Source organism: Pocillopora verrucosa, chromosome 14 (assembly GCF_036669915.1).
Source record: "Pocillopora verrucosa isolate sample1 chromosome 14, ASM3666991v2, whole genome shotgun sequence".
In the NCBI taxonomy this organism is placed as follows: Eukaryota; Metazoa; Cnidaria; class Anthozoa; order Scleractinia; family Pocilloporidae; genus Pocillopora; species Pocillopora verrucosa.
In genome coordinates, this window is record NC_089325.1 from 13,037,608 (window position 1) to 13,048,976 (window position 11,369).

Here is an 11,369-nt window from a genome sequence, read left to right on the forward strand (position 1 = left end):
GCAGTATTGAAACAGCTTAAATCTTTAGAGCAGGCAAATTGCCAAGACCCAGCCATGTCTCGAACCCAGACCCTTGCAAATTGCTCATTGCCTTTTTTTTTTTTTATTCCGGCTGGAAGTGAGTAAAGACACTCTTATGTAATAATAGTTCTTCCTTGACTTCGATCTTGACTTCAACCGTAAATAGTTCGTATCTAAAATTTTAGTCCAAGATTACTCCTTTTTTTAAACAAAATCAGTCTAGGAAATCCAATAAACACGTGTTTTTTCGATTTAACGGCACAAGTGATGGTTGGGAAGTTGTCTTAATTGCACCTATCTTGAGCAAGTTCATTATAGAATCGTTCAGGCAAAATCTAGTTGTGGACTTTTTGACTTACCATACTTTACATTCGTGATTAAATACTAAGGAAAAAAATTTTTTTTTGAGTGTGTAATATCAATCAAAAAATATCCATGTTCAAAGATTATAGGATTATGTGCAATTTTGTCGTTAGTTTTTTTTTTTTTCTTTGGTGGTTCGTTGCTTCATCACGAATCACGAAGTACCGTTGCTCGGCTAAAACAAACCGTAAATAAATATTTGTATGATTGTCAAAAACAGTATTCACGTTCATATTTCTATGTGTAATGTAAGTGTCGCAGCTAATTACGAATCATCAACCCATGCAAATTCTTTAAAGAGTAACATACATCACTACAACGAAACATATAAGCAAAGGCAAATTTACAGGTTGCAATATTTGGGAGACGCAGGGACTCTTTGGACTCCCGGTCGAGAAGCTCTGCACCTTCAGACGTAGGACACCTCTCCCGAACAACGTATTTGAGATTCTTTCACCCTTCTCCCCCATCCAACATTGTTAATCGCCAATGTTTCTCTGCCATCTTGCAGACCAACATGGAGAGGGGGCATGAAAGACTCTATGTGTCGCAACAAAGGTGTCTGTCCGGTCATTGTGTTGTGTTCCTGGGAAAAACGCATTACTTTTACAGCGGCTATACCAAAGAGTACATATGAGAATGGGAATTTTGTAATAGACATCCACCAGGTGGCTCTTCTTGTCTACTGTCTCTAGGTTGAATTAGGAGGGAGGAAAACCGTAGAAAATGAAAACCCTCCGAGCAAGGACGAAAACTGACAGCAAACACAACCCTCATGTGAAGCCAGGTCTGGGAATCGAACCCGAGCCACAGTTGTAAGTGGCGAGCGCTCTCTATGAAGATGGAGTAAGTATGAATTGTTAGGGAAGTCTGAAGAAATGTCGTACTCAAGGTCAAGATTGGTGTTCAATCACCATTGAGGAATTACGCTGCCTTTTTGCTGATATCAGCGATAGGTTAGAAGTCATTTTTAGTTGACCCGTTCTCTACGTCGTTAAGGAATATTAAACAACTCGGACATTCATTGAAAAGAAACTCTTTTGGTTGCATGTGGCAAAATAGGCCAAACCACTGATATCTATGGACAGGTAGCCGAAATCTACCTTAACAATTTAACTTCAACATTTTTTGGCACTCTCATCAACTCAAAATTCGATACAAAGTCAGTTTATCATCGGTGATTTCTTTATTATGCTTTTAAAATCAATTGCCACGTCAAAAATTGTCAGGTAAGCAATCTCATTTGTTTTGATAAGCTATGTAGCATTCATAGTCCTGTCCTTAGATGGTCAATGCAAGACAGAGAAACAGGAAAGGAAATTGGTTGGATGATTTTCGACCAAGAAAACTGAACCATGATAATTCTCCTAACTAGTGGCTGACGCTCTGGGCATTCCCCCATAGAAGATCCAAAAATTCCTTGGAAATCCCATCAATAATGATTGAATTGAAAATAAAAACAGTAGAAGCCGAGTTAATCACCGCATCTCAAACTCCACAGATGAAAGCGAAAATTTTCCTGCAAGCCCCGCTCTCGGGTTCATCTGTATAAAAATCTCATTTGCAGCAAACGCATACAGTTAAATGTAAAGTATTTCGCTCTAGCAGAGGGTTAAATGTCGGCAGTTATCGGTAGGTAACATGGGAGACAGAAGGCTAGTAGAAAGGGAGGAGAAACGTATTTATAATGGTCTACTTTACATCGCTTGGTCGAGCTGTCTTTGCACATGATCGAAACCCAGAAAATCACTGACTAGCCAAGACTATGATAATATCACAAAAGTTCTTTAAATTCAGTGATGTTTACGAAGGAATGTGAAGGTACAAATAAAACGAGAAACAAACAAATTACGTGAATATTTCTTCCTTTATTCAATTCTACCCTATTCTTGGAAGTGTGTTTTGCTTTGCCGGTGAAAACCAACCTGCAAAAAGAAATAATACTGAATTTATCTGTTTATTAAAAAAAAAACCAGAAACAAACAAAAAACAACAAACGGGAGTTAAATTTTTTAAAAGAAATTTCGTTCTTAGTAGAGTTTTGGAATTAACGGCCTTTATAGTTAACGAAAATAAACGAAAGGAGGGCTAATGACCATCACGACCAAAGAAATGGGCTGATTTACACGAATCTTTGAAAACTGTGCTAATGTTCATTCAGCATGTGGTCAATGATCTTGAACATCACGCATGCGAACTGCCCTTATTTAAGGTTCAGGAAGTACCTGCAATGGTATTTACCTTCTTGGCTATTAAGTACCTGAGTTCTGGAAAACTTAAGTTGAAGTTCAAATGAGGAAAACGTAAAATTGAATTATCTTACGATTCCAGCCAAAGCTTAGCACAGCTTGCAAGTCTTCCTGCAATTCTTTCTCACGCTCTCTTCTTTGCATTTTTGTGCCATCTTAAAACAAAGTTTGCCTCTGTCCGCACATGGCAGAGGTTTGGGTTTTCCTAAAAGAAAAAAAATTCCTCTTAAATTGTACTACATGTACTTCAGTTACATATGTAAGTGAACGTTAAATTTTCATCTTCTGATATTGCATTTCCGGTGTCCTGATTGCTTCGCTTAACTCCGGTAATCAGCTCATCACCCGAAAGTTGAAATTAATTAGGGAATTTTACTTCCCGTGCGATGGAAATAAAGTAAAGCAATTTCGAATCAATTTCATTTCGGTTACAAAAGTTGCAAAAGGTGCATTGTTGATACATACTGCCTCTCTCCGCACTTGCCAGTGGTGTGGGTTTTGCTAAAAGAAACAAAATTACCCGTTAATTGTACTACATGTATTTCAGTTACATATCTTTAAGTAAACTTTAAATTTTCATCTCTTGATATTGCATTTCTGGTGTTCTGATTGCTTCACTTAACTACGGTAATCAGCTCATCACCCGAAAGTTGAAATTAATTAGGGAATTTTACTTCCCATGCGATGGAAATAAAGTAAAGCAATTTCGAATAAATTTCATTTCGGTAACAAAAGTTGCAAAAGGTGCATTGTTGATACATACCGACTGCACCTGCCCCTGCGTCTTCTGGGCGCACTCCTTTGTAGAGAAGATTCATCTGCAGTACATCTATCTCGCTATTCGCATCCCGCTGACCCATTTTAGAACTGGCCTGGAAATATTGGAATGAGTTACACTTGTATGTAATTTTGCTGTGATTTCAAAGAAAATCTATCCCATCAAGAAGTCTATTTTAGCTTCATAAACACCGACCAGACAAACAGAGTACTGTGGGTGTCTGCTGATCCCTTTTACCCTTTCAGATGATTAGCATCTCATTTCTCCTCACAGTCACATCAACACAGGAAACCCATAACCATTAATCACAGCTTACTTGTTGGAGGGTCTGAATGAATTATCCATTAGCCGTAAAACAGCCAAAAAAAATCTGACCCTCAGACGTTGACAAATTTTAAGTGTTAGTCATACAGAAGTTAGCCGTAGAAAGTCTCTCTCTTAATCTCAATGGAAGGAAGTAAACCATTAGCCGTAAAATGGCCGAGATTTTTAACCGCTAGCCGTGAAAACCATCACCCCATTATGACCATCTTGTTAGAACTATCGTAAATGTATCCGAAATCAAGAGCTTTTTCATTGAACTTACCCCCGGCATCTTGGTAAGGATGGTAGGTTTCCGCTCTTGTTAAATACCATGCTCCCATAATGCATAATGCTCCCGAAATCATACTTAGTCCCGAAGGAGTCGATGGTTGAGCGAGGGTATTTTTTGAAATTACCCTTTTTTCCTTAAAAAAACTTTAAAAAATATTAACAATAAAATTGAGACGCATTTTTTCCATGACCTCAATAGGTATTTTTGTTGGGCCAAAATGTTTTGAATGTAACTTCTAAATGTTGCGCAAAAGACTTATGTAGAAATTGAATTGTTCCTCATTTTTACCCTGATGTTGCATGATCTGTCACACTCCAAAAACCAGATTAAGAACTAAAACTAATCCTTGTTTGGTCATTTGCGTTTCCTCGCCTTTCATGCATTTTTCCCTTTTTCACTTGGAGTTCTATCGGCCAAATGAAGATATCAACCCTCTCTCCAACTGGCTGTTGTATAACTTTGCTTTCGGTTTTTCGAAACTCAGGTGAAAACTGCTCTATGTATTATCAAGGGCTTGTTGAGTCATTACCTACTATGGCGAGGAAAGTGATGATTTTATCTTTTCGCCTAGAAGATACCATAGGATAACGTTTGTAAGATACCATGGGCTGAATCGCTGAAATCTATTGTCAGGGGTAGATTTTATCTACTCACTCCATCTTCAATGTTTTCCCGTAAGATTTTTACATATTTATCTCTGTCAGGGCGAGACTGTTCGTGATAAAAACCCAACGCATGTCCTTAAATAAACAAAACAAACAAACTTAACGTTTAGTGTCAACCTTATCATGACGAATGTATCATGAAGGGATACGAACCACAAGAATTAACGAACACGGAAAATTTAGGTCAAAAATTGATAGGGTACGGGATACTCAGACCACTGGTATGCAATTCAGCATGACTAGGCATTCTAGAAATTTCTAGAAACTTATATTCACAGTTATTATCCAGAACACTTTGCAAGTCTCTTCTGCCTGTTCTGAGGCCCTGGGAAGTAATACATATGTCGGGATGGCGTCCTATTAATTCGATCAAGATATACCTACTTATGGCCAATACTTACCAAGTTCGTGAGCGACAGTTCCCATGGACCAGCAACCGTTGCCCAAGTTAACAGATTGAGGCTCATCATGCCTTCCTATCTTGGACGAGCATCTGATAAACAAACCAAAACGTTTCAGGTTTATTTCCATTGTTATTCCCCTCTTAACCTGCCATGTACTGATGCGCGCTTTGATATTCACATGCGACGCAGAACCTTCACATAAACATACCGTTATTACATATGCTGCTATTAGTCAACACAGCCCACCTCGCTGCCAATCTACAGCGCACTTAGACTTAAAACTATTTAGCTGCTAAAGTCAGTCGCTATGTCTTTCTAATTGTTCGTAACCTCAGAGCATAAATAATAGTTCAAATCTTCTTCTTTCCCTAAATAATGCTAAAACGCACCAACGACTGGACGTAGTTTTAGAATTCATTCGTTTGATTTACGCACGCTGAGATATTGAATTGATGAGAAAGAAATCGCTGTTTGAGACACACTATGAGAACCCAAAACTCTGCCACTGAGAGATATTTATTTATTTATTTTGAAAATTTTTATACATTTTTAATTCTTGTATTCATCCGAAAATTTTTATATATTTTTAATTCTTGTATTCATCCGAAATTTTTATTATAAATTCATTTAATAGAGTAGATGACGAATTGCTTGAATGAAATTTACCCAGCGCCTTTATGGAATATGGCGTATTGCTTTTCATTTGTTCTTTTCTTGAAGCGGATACAAGTCTTGCTCGACCATTCCCTCATTTCTTCTTGAATGGCTTTTACTGCTCTTGGGTTGTTAGCTAATGGAAAAACAAACAAAACAAGAAAACAAACGTAGCCATTACTAATAACCTTTAAGTTTTAGGTGTACTGAGGTCATGCTGCAAGCACTTTTTATCGCAGAGTGGTGAATTAGCTTCCTTCTCTCCGGGCATTTTGTTTAAAAGTGCACATGGTTATATTTCTCATATCTTAGAACGTCTCAAAATCAGACCGATTTAAAACCACATTCACTGCGCACAAAAACGGCTTACATCGCTCGCAAGACGTTATGAAACTAAAGTATTTTTATAATGTTGCTATGGCCTCAGAGCATCCTACCATTCCTAATCTTAAGCGAGACCAAAATATGAGGCATAATATTTTTATTCTTAGGCAATTACTGATTTTGAGTCAATCGGAGTGGCATTCTTGAGATTCAGCACCATCTATCATGTAAGCGCGATCAGAATGAAATAAGAGATTATATGGACAGGCGGGTTACGTCACCCACCCAAGCTCCCCCCTCATTGCCCCCCTAAAACTGTTATTTATTTTTAGTTTGAGGATAAGTTATTGAACTGTTTTTTTTTTCATTGGAGCTTGTTTGTTCAAAACACGATTTCTTTTAGATTTACTGTGCGTTGTCTCTCCCAAAAGTTTTAAATTCTGAAAAAACAACCTTAAAAGAACTGCGTTGGCAACGTGGATCAATATCAGTATCTGGGCAACTGCCCACTTACCCCTCCCCCAACCCAACATTAACCTTAAATTGTTGTCAATTGACTGTTGTTGAGTTAGGGGGGGGTTAGGTGGACAATTTTCCAGATACTGATATTGATCCGACAACGTTATAAAACTATTGGTTTTTACGTCAGCCATGCGTTCATGGGAAAGTTTGTAGAGCACAAGAGAATTGTAAGAGTTGCTCGAGGCTTAGTCGAGAGCAAATCAAGCTTCTTTAGTGATACATGCTGAAATATGAACCCTCCTGTTAAATTTAAAATGCTGCAGATCGAACCCAAATTATCAATAGGATTTGCTCTCGAAAAAAATAAATGACATGTATAATTTGTAGTAAACACATGTAGTTTGAAATGAGAGACGTTGATACAAACAATGTGATATAGCTTTCTTTTTTCCCCTATAACCCCTTCAAGTGACGGCCATTTCATTTCTCTTTAAACAGAATCAAACCCTGAGTTAAACACTGAGAAAATCAAAACAAAGAAAGCGATCACCAACTAAAGAAGCTCGTGACTGTGAAACAGTGCCTCCACGTCAGAGTCATTTTAAGTGCATAAGGAGTAGTAAGGAGAACATAATCACCAATTCCGTGGTGTAAAGGGTTAAAGAGTTCCCCCTGTATTGCATCGGTCTTCACCACTAATAAAGAGCATTTTTATTGAAATTACCCCTTCTTTCTTGGCAACGATGGTAGGTTTTGTTCTTGCTGAAAACCTTACTCCCGTAATGCATGATGCTCTTGAAACCATGCTTAGTCCCAAGGGAATCGATGGCTTTGCTGAGGTATTTTTTAAAATTAAACTTCTTTTCTGAAAACAATAAAAAAAAATAAACAAGGTATTGCAATAAAAAAGTGAAGGGACACATCCTTTTATGTCCTTCTTAGATATCTTTTCATTTCTAAAATATTAAAAATGTAACTTTTAGATGAACCACAATAGATTCAGCATATTTAACATTAAATGCAAACTTTTTTCGCTTGTCTCCTTTCCTTCTTTCTTCTTCTGTCTTACATTTTATTTCTATGATCTGTAGCAAACAAGAATAAGCGCTTACTTCCATTTCATCAAGAGTTATCAGCAATTGAAACCGCTAAACCATTTGGCGTGTTTCGTTTTTTGGTTTTTTGTTTTGCTTTTGTTTCTTAAGTCACCATGTGGCTTTAGGACTCCGTTCTACAGTTAGTTCGTGTGTGGCGAAAATGCCATGATTCGTCCTTAAAGCTTCTACGTATAGTAAAAAACAAACAAACAAACAAATTAAAAATCAAATTCTTAAAACTCAAAGCCAAGATAATATTCGAGCAAAAAAAAAAAAAAAATTACAAGTAGTACTACCTCTAACAAGTTGCGGTCTATCGTCTCAGTGTCTATGAGCGTTCATTCATGGTTTTCCTAGCTTCTTTTGTTTGTTTGTCTTTTAGAATGCGCAAAATTCTGCTTAGAGACCATAAATTTTCCGTTTCTGCTCTATTTCGGAGCGACCGATAAAAACTTCAGAAGAGAAATAAAGAGTGAAACTCAGCCGAATTTAACATGTTGCAAATGCATGGACGTATAACAGTGAATCGTCAGAGGATTTAAAATTGCTCAAATTCCCATGAAAAAGGCTAAGCACTCGGAATATTGATGATATGCACTCGGTTTGTTTGAGGTATATGTTTCAAGTTACGTCGAGTTGTCGTCCATGAAAGCTGATCAATTTCTTTTATAAGACGACAGCCAGAAGCAATAATTCTCTTCAGGATGTTGCTGGTTTGAATAACACTCTTTCAAAGCCATGCAATTACCATTTGTCTGAAAATTATGTTGTTGAGAACAATGGATGTGAACATCGTGTAAATATGCAATATCTGATTTTTGAGCTTCGTTCGCAAGTTGCTCCTTTGAAACGAAGAGGCTGGCCCGCAAAGATATTTACATATTTAAAAACTAGAATATCATAAACAGCTTGGTGCTTAGTTTCGGTTACTGAATCGGTGCACTTTTTGAGAAATTCCATTAAACGCTTTCTCTATTTACTGAGATGACCAAAATTGTTCCTGCATAAATAATCGATTGGTCTGTTCACATTCACAAAATTGAATGAGTCAGAGTAAAGACGAATGATGGATGCCTGATTATGTATGGTAGAAGTACCAATTTTTAACGATGTATTGAGCTTGAGATAGAGAGACAAACATTTTGTTAAATGTAAAACATTTTTTTTGCGATGTTTTTTTTATGAAATTAAGCCCCAGGCCTCGAACAAGCAGCCGCTGTCATCATGGTTACAAGAGTGCTGTAACATTTAGAAAGGGCATTTTTAGTGCATCCCCCTGAGTACCTAAGTGCATGCAAAATTGGAAGGAGGTTGAATATTTTCATTTCCCAAGATGTTTGATTCATACAGAGACTATTTCTTGCTTTGTATACTTCTTTATGGAAAATACTAACTGATTTCATGAGCAACAATTCCCCTATACCAGCAACCCAAACACAGGTTCATTCTTTGGGGTTTTCTTTGTCTTCCTATGAAGGACAAGTATCTAAAAAAAACAAACCGAAAGATTTGAATTATATTTCCATTATCATTTACATCTAAATCTACCAAATACCGAAAAAATTCTTTTTATCACGCAATCAAACTGTTTATATCAACATTTCGTTTTTGCAAATTATGCTGTAATAAATCAACTGGCCCGCCTTATTGCTAATCTGCGGCGCGCTAAGATTCAAAGCTTTTTTAGCTGCTACAATCCATCGCTCTCATTTGATAAGATAATTTTTTCGTAAATTCAGAGGGAAATAGACGGTTCAAATCTTCTGCTTTTCCTGAATTGTGCTGAAACGCACCAACGACTGGATGACATGCGTGTCAACGCACCTTTAGACAATTGAGCGCCATAACTGGGCCTTGAAGATAATACGTGTTCAAAGAGGAAATGCTTTAATTTTAGAGTTTATTAAGTTTTACCAGCTGCCGAGGTAGTTTGGATGCCAAATGTAAAAACAATTTTCTAGAAAGTTCTATAATGCCTAATCATGCTGACATACATACACGAACGTTCTATATTCATACTATGGATGTTTCTAGAAAATATATGTTTCTACCAAAATAACTGCTTTGTAAGTTTCCGGAATGTTCTAGAATACTTTGTAAAAGTATACAAGGACTCAGTCGTGTAGTGGTAGTTGTCTTTCTAGACAATCAGGGTCTGATTGTTTGGAAAGCTTTACCGAGAGAGAGCTATAGTGAAATATTATTCATTTTGATTAGATTTGGAGGCAACTAGGAGTTTGCGTCGGTGGTAAGCTAAGTTATGGACTGTAATGGGCTCTTAATAAGAACAATACACGTTGTTTAATTGGAGTATTTGGGTTTGTAGGAGTATAGTGTTCTTTCTTTCGGTTAAATTATAAGGTAACAAGGTTCTCAAAAAAGGAAAAACACCAGTCACGCATTTTCGTTTCTAACTCTTTTATTCCATTCTATTCTGCTTACTACAGCAATCCACTGGTTGATTAAAAGTTCCGAGACCCTGCAAAAAGTAAATCAAGTATCAAAATCTATCATGAAGGGCCAACTCCTACATCTTTAGAATGATATAAATAGAATTGATCTGCGATTTCTAACCTCATTTTTGCTCGCGCCTTTTATTTTCTACTCTCTGCTTTTTAACTTTTGCGAGAAGGATATATATTTGCTCTCTCACCTTCAGCCCCTTCTGCAGTACATGCGGAACATCTGAATTCCGTCCAAACGACTGATACCTCTTCGTTGGCCAATTCTAGCCTAATATGTGACCACAAAAAGGCAAGATGAGTTATGGAAAAACTTTCAGTATCTGCACAATTTACGTTAACCAGCTTTGCAATGAATTTCATTCCCTTCCGCAAGCTTTAACCTTTTTATCAGAAAGCTTTCCATTCTTCAATGGACATTTAAAACTTCATGCGTAGAGTGTAAGAATGTAACAATGGCAACGTACCCCTCTTCGTCTAGGTCGAATTGTTGGCCGTCCGTTCTTGGAGAAAGCTGTAGGCCCATAATGCATCACGCTTCTGTAGTCGTAACGAACCCCAAAAGAGGTAGATTCACGTCTAGTTCTCCTTCTGAAGTTATGCCTCATTCCTATAAGTTTGATCATTGGTTGTAGAGAAAAAAGCAAGTGTGTTTAAAACTACTTTAAGTATCTTTTCTCCGAAACAAGCTTCGAAATACTTTAAAGACCTTTTGCTTGCTATTTGACAGTAAGGTATACGCCTATACTTTGTTTTGAACTTTTCTTTTTATTTTTTTAAACTGATCCATACAATTGTAAATGATTCAGTGTTATAGTGACTTCCTGACAAGGTTACGAATATTACTTTATCTTTATTCCGAAATACCAAACAGAGACTTCAACGTGACAGTGTTTTATTCAGCCTATCTTAAAGACTGTCCCCCTTCGGAGGTAAAGGTTGGCTCACACTAATGTTTCAAACTATAGGTGGTTTAAAGAACTTTCGGTATATTGCTAAAAATTTCTGTTGATCGAATCACCGTATTTCTTAACAGAAATAAAAAAAAACCCTAGCCCTATGTAAATCTCTGTTCTATTGACCGCAGAGTACTTTAGCCTAGTTTCCCCAACTTTCAATTCAGGGGTATGCCCACTTACCACGTTGGATGTTCTGCCATAGTATTGTGACGTATCTATTCCTGTCAGGACGAGATTGTTCGTGCCAAAAACCCAAAGCGTGCCCTGAGGGTGGAAGGATTGGTTTAAGTCTCACTTATAGATATTACTTATTTTGTACAGGTTACCACTTGTGTT

General features: G+C 37.2%; 1 long non-coding RNA gene across 1 annotated transcript; it reads right to left on the bottom strand.

Annotated features, from left to right (window-relative positions):
- Positions 1 to 2,232: 2,232 nt before the first annotated feature.
- Positions 2,233 to 2,818, bottom strand: LOC136277950 (uncharacterized). Its single transcript, XR_010716113.1, has 2 exons — positions 2,708 to 2,818; positions 2,233 to 2,309 (listed from the first exon to the last, which is right to left on the bottom strand). It is a non-coding gene; the product is annotated as an uncharacterized lncRNA (long non-coding RNA).
- Between the last annotated feature and the right edge of the window lie 8,551 nt (positions 2,819 to 11,369).